Source organism: Colobus angolensis, unplaced genomic scaffold (genome assembly GCF_000951035.1).
Source record: "Colobus angolensis palliatus isolate OR3802 unplaced genomic scaffold, Cang.pa_1.0 Scaffold17, whole genome shotgun sequence".
Lineage (NCBI taxonomy): Eukaryota > Metazoa > Chordata > Mammalia > Primates > Cercopithecidae > Colobus > Colobus angolensis.
In genome coordinates, this window is record NW_012114821.1 from 11,740,611 (window position 1) to 11,749,666 (window position 9,056).

Here is a 9,056-nt window from a genome sequence, read left to right on the forward strand (position 1 = left end):
TTCCTTCCTTCCTTCCTTCCTTCCTTCCTTCCTTCCTTCCTTCCTTCCTTCCGTCTGTCTCACTCTGTCGCCAGGCTGGAGTGCAGTGGCGGGATCTCAGCTCACGGCAACTTCCGCCTCCCGGGTTCAAGTGACTCTCCTGCCTCAGCCTCCTGAGTATCTGGGTTTCCAGGCACCGGCCATCACACCTAGCTAATTTTTGTATTTTTAGTAGAGAGGGGGTTTCACCATGTTGGCCAGGATGGTCTTGATCTATTGACCTCGTGATCCACCTGCCTCAGCCTCCCAAAGTGTTCTGATTACAGGTGTTGGTCATCGAAAGGCTGTTTTTCTAAAATTGCACAGCTTGACTTGACCAGTCTCCCCTGGGGGCACACCTAGAAGCAGGGCACACTGTTTTGCATGGAACATGTCGTGCCCACAGGCCTCAGAAAAGATCCCTATAATTTAAAAATGCAGCAATAGTATTCAGCCAGACCCAGTGGTAACAGTTATCCAGATGATTGCTTGCATGGAGAGGAAAAGCTATGATTTATTAAGCAAACTGGCCCTGCTCCTGCAGGAGTGATATCCAGCTTTACTTCTAGTTTGCTGCTCTACTCCAAGAAGACACAAAATTGGAGAACACACTCTCTTGTGAGAGTTATTGTATTATATTGTAGAGTAGAAAGGAGCCTCGGGTGCATGAGGGGGCTGAGGATGGTGGAAGTACGAATATGGGCCAAGAAATAATGATTTATGTGTTCAGAACAGGAGGAATGAGAACATAACCATGATTTGTTGGAGTGGAATTTGTCCTAATCTGTGCTGTAGCTGGAGAAGGTAGACATTTTTCTTGCTTTCAAGTCTCTTGGTTTAAGCCCAGCAGTTCCCTGCTTAGATTGGTGCTAGTGGCTACCAGTTGGATGGATGGAAATGAAAGGGATGAATGGGCTGGAACAGGACGATAGTAGTTTACCTGGTATCGGGAAGAACACTGAACCCTGGGTCTGAGGCCCTCTGCCCACTGTCCAGCTGCACAGCTCTCCACCTGTGTCATGGAGGAGCCACTTCTCTGGGCCTTGGTTTCCTCATTTGTGCTCTTGGAGAGTCACATTAGCTTTTCTGAACCTCTGCAAAAATGGGGACACTTTCTGATTTGTCTTTCTTGTATGGCTCGTGTGTATGAACATGCTTCACAGATGTTTCAGCGGTAAGAGTTTAGTTGTTGCTCTTAATTGGAAGCAATCTTGGAAGGGTGGGGAAATAGGGCCTCAATATAGAAAGAGGCATGACAGCAGAGCATGAGTGAGAAGAGAACTGGGACGTGGCTTTCAGAAAAGATTTCCAAGGCTCCTGTTAAAACCAAAAGGCAAGGAAACTCTAAGGAGCTGTCAGGCTGTTCCTGGGATCTGGGGCAGAAGGACAGTGGAATCATTGCCTTTCCTCTGCATTTAACACCCTAGTCCTATATTAGAGAAGCTGAAAAACTGAGGCTGCGGAAGGTGAGTCCCCCATGGGATGCAGTTCTAGTTTTTGTTTGTTTGTTTGTTTTTGCCTTTTTTTTTTTTTTTTTTTTTTGGAGTCTTGCTCTGTCACCCAGGCTAGAGTGCAGTGGCCAGATCTCAGCTCACTGCAACCTCCGCCTCCCAGGTTCAAGCTATTCTCCTGCCTCAGCCTCCTGAGTAGCTGGGATTACAGGCATACACCACCATGCCCAGCTAATTTTGTATTTTTAGTAGAAACGGGGTTTCTCCATGTTGGTCAGGTTGGTCTTGAACTCCCGACCTCAGGTGATTTGCCCACCTCGGCCTCCCAAAGTGTTGGGATTGCAGGCGTGAGCCACCACGCCCGGCAAGTTCTAGTTTTTAAGATAAGCCTCCAGGTTGCAAACTTGTCCGTTGGAATTTGGAATCCAATGCAATTGCCAACTTATTTTTTTCAAAGCCAACCTAAGACCAATGAAAGATTTGGTTCGGGATGTTATGCATTGCTTCAAGTAGAGTCTTAGGCTGTAATTGAAGATCACAGTTGGCCACAGGTGCCAGGCTGTGGAGTCAGCGACTTCATTCAGAGCAGGGCTCCGTGTTTAATCTGATTCACGCATTACACCTTGTATCTTATGGCGTAGAACAGTTACAGTGTATATCCTGACATAGGCATATATACATGCAGATTTTTATATTACAAGGATTCTCGACTACTTAGTAAGATGTAACATACAGAAGGCCCAGACTCAGTAATGAGCATCTGCGGATTTGTAACTCAGCCACACCCTGATGGATTATCTGAGATTGATCTGGCTGTTCACCCATTTATTCATGGATTCACTGGTCATTATTTAGTGCCACCTACACCCATAGGATAGCCAGTGGGGGTGAGAGTGGAGAAACCTAGTGACAAGTAAAATACAGCTCCCCTTCCCCACCTCTGAAGGCTTGGTCTAGTGAGAGCAACCAATGGTGGGACTGAGTTGATGCCTGATGCCTAGTAAATTCTTGCTAAATGAAAGAATGAAGGCCGGGCGCGGTGGCTCACGCCTGTAATCCCAGGACTTTGGGAGACTGAGGCAGGTGGATCATGAGATCCGGAGATCAAGACCATGGTGAAACCCCGTCTCTACTAAAAATACAAAAAATTAGCCGGGCGTGGTAGCAGGCTTCTGTAGTCCCAGCTATTTGGGAGGCTGAGGCAGGAGAATGGCATGAACCCGGGAGGCAGAGCTTGCAGTGAGCTGAGATTGCGCCACTGTACTCCAGCCTGGGTGACAGAGCGAGACTGCGTCTCAAAAAAAAAAAAAAAAAAAAAAAAAAAAAAAAAAAAAAAAAAAAGGAATGAATGAAGAAACACAAGAATGCAGCCATGGGTACTGAAAGGGGGTGTGGCCAAGAAAACATGTTAGAAGTGTGATACCTGTATTGATATTGTTTTGGTCACTGTCTCCTTCAAGAAATAGGAATAGACTTTCTCCCACATGCCAAGTGGTGTGCAGGGTGGCAAGGACACAGTGGTACGTGGGGCAGACATGCCCTTGCCGTTATGGAGTTAACATGTTGGCGATAATGCTTTGTCACAATCCAAGGAACACTGAAAATATAGAGGGACTGTGCCCAGCCTCGTCCCCAGAGTCAGCGAAGATGTCTCTGGGAAGTGGTGTTTACACTGAAATCTGAAGGGTGAGTAGAAAGTACAGAGGGAATGGGGAAGGTGTGAGCCAGTGATGCAAGGGAGGGAGGCCTGAGTTACAATTTACAAGGATCCCCCTGGCTGCTGCCAAGAGCGGGAGTTGGCATTAGAGGCAATGGCTATTTTAAGACTGGCTAGGAGGCTGTGGCAGTGATCTTTGTGCCTTAATTCTCATTTCTGAAAAGAAAGAGTTTCGTTCCTGTGGCTTTCCCAGACCCTGACCCCTAACTGTGCTGACTCTGGTCACGTTCATGTATCTTCTATGTAACATCCTGCCCCCGTCAGCAGGTGCCAAATAGTATCTGTTTATAGTCAACACCACACATGGTTTCCAGAGCCAGGCAAATGCCTTTAGACAACTCTGGGCTTACACAGTCACTAAATGCTGTTGTTTCTCCCTCTAAAAGAGCTCTTGAATCTCCCACTCCTCCTTTTGCCCAGGGCCCTGCCTTCTGGCTCTCATTATCTCTTCCTAATCACCAACTCGACAGGGACTGAACTTTCTTCCTAACACACATGTTTATCCTCATGTGTCGCCATTGCCAGGGGTGTAAAGATACCTCAGTGGTTGTATCAGTCAGCTTTCTCTGTATAACAAACAGCCCCAAACCCCAGTGCCTAAAAATAGCACTGCCAGGGGTGTAAAGATTGCCAGGGGTGTAAAGATACCTCAGTGGTTGTATCAGTCAGCTTTCTCTGTATAACAAACAGCCCCAAACCCCAGTGCCTAAAAATAGCAGACATTTATGATTTCTGTGGGTTGATGATCTGGTCTGCGCAGTGTGGGTTAGACTGATTGCCTGTGCTGGCCCATCCACACATCTAGAGGCTGAGCTGGGGTGCCTCAGCCTCTCTTTACACATTGTCTGTTACCCTCTGGGGGCTACCTCAGGCTTGCCAATGTGACAGCAGAATGATTTCCAGCAGCAGCTGGGCATGGTGACTCATGCCCAGGAACTTGAGACCAACCATGGCAACACAGCAAGACCCTACAAAAAATAAAAATAATTAGCCTGGTGTGGTAGCATGAACCTGTAGTTCCAGCTACTCAGGAGGCTTAGAGGGAGGATCGCTTGAGCCTGGGAGGTCAAGGCTGCAGTGGGTGGTTGTCATGCCACGGCCCCTCCAGCCTGAGCAACTGAGTGAGATCCATCTCCCCACCACCCCCCCCCCCCCAAAAAAGAATGATTCCCAGCAGCAAGAGAGAGGCACTTTTAGGCATAAGCACTTTTAAAGTCTTTGTGTCACCTTTGCTGTTGTGCCATTGGCTAAAGCAAGTCTCGTGGCCAAACTTTGATTCCCCGTCATGCTGGGGGGCAGGGGGCAAAGCCACACTGCAGAGTGTGCGTGCAGGTGGCCTGAACAGATGGGGGCCATTTCTACAGCAATGGTTATGAGGGAGACTTCACAACAAGACTGAATGGGGATGTTTTCTGTGTGGTCTGTTCCCTGCCACACGTCCTACTGCACAGATTTATGCATCAGGTCTCAAAGCCTCAGCTGCCCATCCATAAAATGGGAATCATCCTTGGGACCACCTCAGTGATTTCATGAGAGGATCTAATGAGAAAACTGAGTGTCTGCACGTCTCTCAGTACTTGGGGCCCAGTAAGAGTTGAGGGTTTCTGTGCTATTCTTAGTGTCAGATGAAGTCTTCTTTTTCTTTCTTTTTTTTTTTTTTGGAGACAGAGTTTCGCTGTCGCCTAGGCTGGAGTACAGTGGTGTGATCTCAGCTCACTGCAACCTCATCTCTCAGGTTCAAGCAATTCTCCTGCCTCAGACTCCTGAGTCTCTGGGACTATAGGCACGCGCCATGTACCACCACACCTGGCTAATTTTTGTATTTTTAGTGGAGACGAGGTTTCACCATGTTGGCCAGGCTGGTTTTGAACTCCTGATCTCAAGTGATCCACCCGCCTTGGCCTCCCAAAGTGCTGGGATTGCAGGCATGAGCCACCGCGCCCAGCCAGATGAAGTCTTCAGAAGACCTTTCCTATCTGGCCTCAGGCTGATTTATCCTAACCCCGATGTCACACTTTCACATTCATATCTTACATATTTATTTTTCCTTTCCCCATGTTTTGTGTTTTTACTAAACAGCACCTCACTAGTGCTTCATTCAGGGAGCAGCTAAAAATATCATCTCCTCTTCAAATTCTTCCTCCAGACGGAGTTGGTCATTTGTCCTTTTTTTTTGATGGAGTCTCTCTCCGTCTCCCTGGCTGGAGTGCAGTGGTGCGATCTCAGTTCACTGTTATCTCCACCTCCCGGGTTCAAGCGATTCTCCTGCCTCAGCTTCCCAAGTAGCTGGGACTACAGGCGTGCACTGCCATGCCCAGCTAATTTTTGTATTTTTAGTAGAGATGAGGTTTCACCATGTTGGCCAGGCTGATCACGAACTCCTGACTTCAAGTGATCTGCCCGCCTTGGTCTCCCAAAGTGCTGAGATTACAGGTGCCCAAGCCCCCTGTATTACATTTTCCTGAATTGTTTGTGTATTTTTCTGTTTTCTCCCAGTCTGAACTCCCTGAGGAGAGGAGTTGTGAGTTACTCACCTTCCTGTCCTGGTGTGTGGCTCTGTGCCTGCAACAGAATAGGTGTTTGTTTAACAGATAGCGCTACATAAATAATTGGGTGAGTGAATGGATTAAGTGGGTGAATATCTTTTCATTATCTTGAGTCATCCTAAAAAGGCAGAGGATGGACTAAGTGCCAAAACTGACCTAAACTTTTCTCCTCTTCCCCTCCAGCCGGTACCATTTTCAGATTTCATCTTCCTGAACTGGAAATGCGAATGAGAGGAAATTAACATCCCCAAGAGCTGCAGTGAGCAAACGCATTGAGCTTGGGTCAGGACAATTCCATTTGGGGACCAGAGATGGACGGTCACTCAGCCTGTGGAGGTAAGTGACTAATCTGTCCGCAGCACAAGTGAGATGTGCTGCCTTTTCTGTTTTGTTTTGTTTTCCATTGATTATGTTATATGGAGGATGTGGAAGATATTCTCCTATTTCTTGGTGTCTGAAACATGTCCTGCTTGTCCAGAAACGTGTCATTAAGAGGAGTTCCCATGGCAGGGGAATAGTGTCCCTCAGGAGAAAGATGCAGATTGTTAGTATCTGACAGCCTTTCTTTTTCTTAAATGGAGAGTTTTCTGAGCTCTCATGAACACTGGTAAGTAATAACCTGAATTCAGATCATCCTTTGATGACAAGTGCCTGTCATCCCGAAGCAGGCCTGGCATGACACTCTGGTGTGTCCTAGAGCAAGTGTCAGCAAACCGTGGCCTACAGGACAAGCCTGGCCCAGCCTGCCTTTGTAAATAAAGCTTCGCTGGTGCCCCACCATGCTCGTTTGTTCAGGTGTCATGTATGGCTGTTTTCACACTGCAGCAGCCCGACTGAGTCATTACCATAGAGACTGTGTGGCTGCAAAGTCTGACGTATTTGTTCCCTGGTCCTTAACAGAAAAGGTGTTGCAACCTCTGTTCTACAGCTGAGCTGTCCACACAGAGCCACTCCATATGGGGATAAGGAAATTTTAATTAAAATGAAATAATATGAAGAATTCAGGGCTCAGTCACATCACATTTCATGTGCTTCGTAGCCACATGTGGCTTATGGGTACCCATGGACAATGCAGATAGAAGACATTTTTGTCAGTGCAGAGTTAGCTTGGGAAAAATTGAGATCACCCGGGATGTGTCACTTCACTCTGCTGGTCTCTAACCCAGCTTGGGCATAATTGCAATCATTGCAGAAGAAGAAGGAAGGCTGATGTCTGTGAGTGTGTATAGCTGTTTTCTATATGATTATTGGCAAGGACCTCTCTCTCTCTTGTGTGCACTCTCTCTCTCTCTCTAGTATAAGAATGGAGTAGCTTTTAACATTTCTTTGGGAGCCATCTTGTGGTGTCTGTTTGTGACTCCGTGTAAAACAGATCCACTTGGGCCTTGGGGTTTATTAGTTTTATTTTTATACAAGAAGATATGGATGTGAGCTTGAGCCCTTCTGGGGTCCAAGGTAGGACAGGGGCCATGTGGGGCCTCCTCTAAAGGGGAAGAAGCAATGGCTTCCATGTTCCCAAGGGGTAAATGTATGGGCAAGAGCGATAAGAAACAAGGAGAGGAAGAAAATGAGTGGAAACTGTGGCATGTGTGAGTCTTAGAAAAATGGAGACAAAAGACAATATGGTTCCTGGTTATGGTCATAGGTTTACTTTGAGAGAACATGTTGAACAAAGTAATGATGCTTGGGAATATACCACATCTCAGAATTGTGCTGAACACAGACAGTTCTATACGATAGACAGGTAGGGGAGAGTCTTGGACTTGGAGCTAGCTCACCATCTTAGATGGGACAAGATTGGGGGCATAACAGGAGGTTCTGCTTGGTGCATAAACCAATGCAAGTGGGAATAACAAGGGCTGATCATTGAGATGCACAGTTTGTATGCATCTCCCAAGAAAGAAGAGAGAAGAGACTCTAGATGGCCAACAGGTCTGGGCAAAGGCCGCACATTTGGCATTTAGAAGTTGGGCTTTCTTATCTTTGGGTTACCCAAGCACAAGCAAGAACAAAGCAGAGACTCCACTGATGAGAAAAGATCCAATTGATATGTATTCTGCACACCTAGATTTGAAAATGGCCCCCTGCCTCTTTCTTTTGGTTGGTCTTCAAGCACCTCACCATTACAGAGGAGTGCTGTATGCATTTTAAGCAGGCATTTCTATAACAAACCTTCAAACCATGGAGTTTAATGCAGATACGAAGTAATTATAAGTAATACAAGTAATAGTATTAATTTTTTAGTTATTTCTTAGAATCAAGCATATCAAGAATGGTGATGATGATGATAGTGATGATGTTAACAGTGATAATATTTTTTGTCCATTTCCAGCTTATTATGTGCCAGGTACACTGTTCTACTAATAATTATCATCATTATTACTAATAACAATTATTATAGCTTTAAATTATTGGGCACATACAATGCACTAAGTAATATATTGATTTTTTCTCAATCTCATGAAACCAGAGCATTCATTTCCATTTTTAATTTTTTTCAATTGTTTTATTTTTATATAATTGCAAATGTATAGAAAAGTTATAAGAACAGCCAACAAATTCCTGGACTCCCTTTGTCCAGGTTTTCAAATGTTCGCATTTTATCATGTTCATTTTGTCTTTTTTCTCTACATTTTTTCCTGAAATCAGAAACTTGTATCTTAGAATACAACTTTCTAAGTCAGATACTTAACGTTAATTTGACTATTATCTAACCTTCTGATTTCTCATTCAGATTTCACCAGTTGCCCCCGATAAATTCCTTCATGGCAAAAGAAAAGCCTGTTGGCATGTGTCTTTCTTGGAAAACTTTCTTAATCTCGTATTTCAGCACGTTAACCTTTTTGACAAGTTCAGGCCAGTTATTTGATAGAATGCACTCAATTTTGGCTTTTCTGATGTTTCCCCGTGGTTAGTTTGGCAGGACTAGCCCGGAGCTGCCGTGTCCTTTTCAGTGCATTGTATCAAGAGGCACCAGTGTGGCTGTCTCCCATTACTGGTGATGTTAGCTTGGAGCTCTCAGTTAAGGTGGTGTCTTCCAGGTGTCTCCACTGCAAAGTTACTGTTTCACCTTTGCCATTAATAAGCATCTTACGGGGAGAAGTTCTGAGATTGTGTAAGTATCTGATTAGTCCTCAGTCGATATCAGTCATTAGTTTTAGCATCTTTTGATGATTCTTGCCTGAATAGATTTATTGTTATCATAGTTGCCAAATGGTGATTTTTCTAATTTCACTGTTTCTTTTTCATTTATTAGTTGGTTTCCTACTATAAAGAAGAAATTTTCTTCCTCTGTTCATCTTTTTTTTTTTTTTTTTCTTTAAG

At 45.1% G+C, this 9,056-nt stretch overlaps 1 protein-coding gene across 1 annotated transcript in view; it reads left to right on the forward strand.

Moving 5' to 3' along the window:
• Positions 1-9,056, forward strand: part of ST3GAL1 (ST3 beta-galactoside alpha-2,3-sialyltransferase 1) — a 122,472-nt gene that overhangs the window by 20,078 nt on the left and 93,338 nt on the right. Inside the window, exon 2 of the mRNA XM_011938142.1 lies at positions 5,916-6,068. The gene's annotated coding sequence lies outside the window, so the exon portion shown is untranslated. The remainder of the gene's footprint in view (positions 1-5,915; positions 6,069-9,056) is intronic.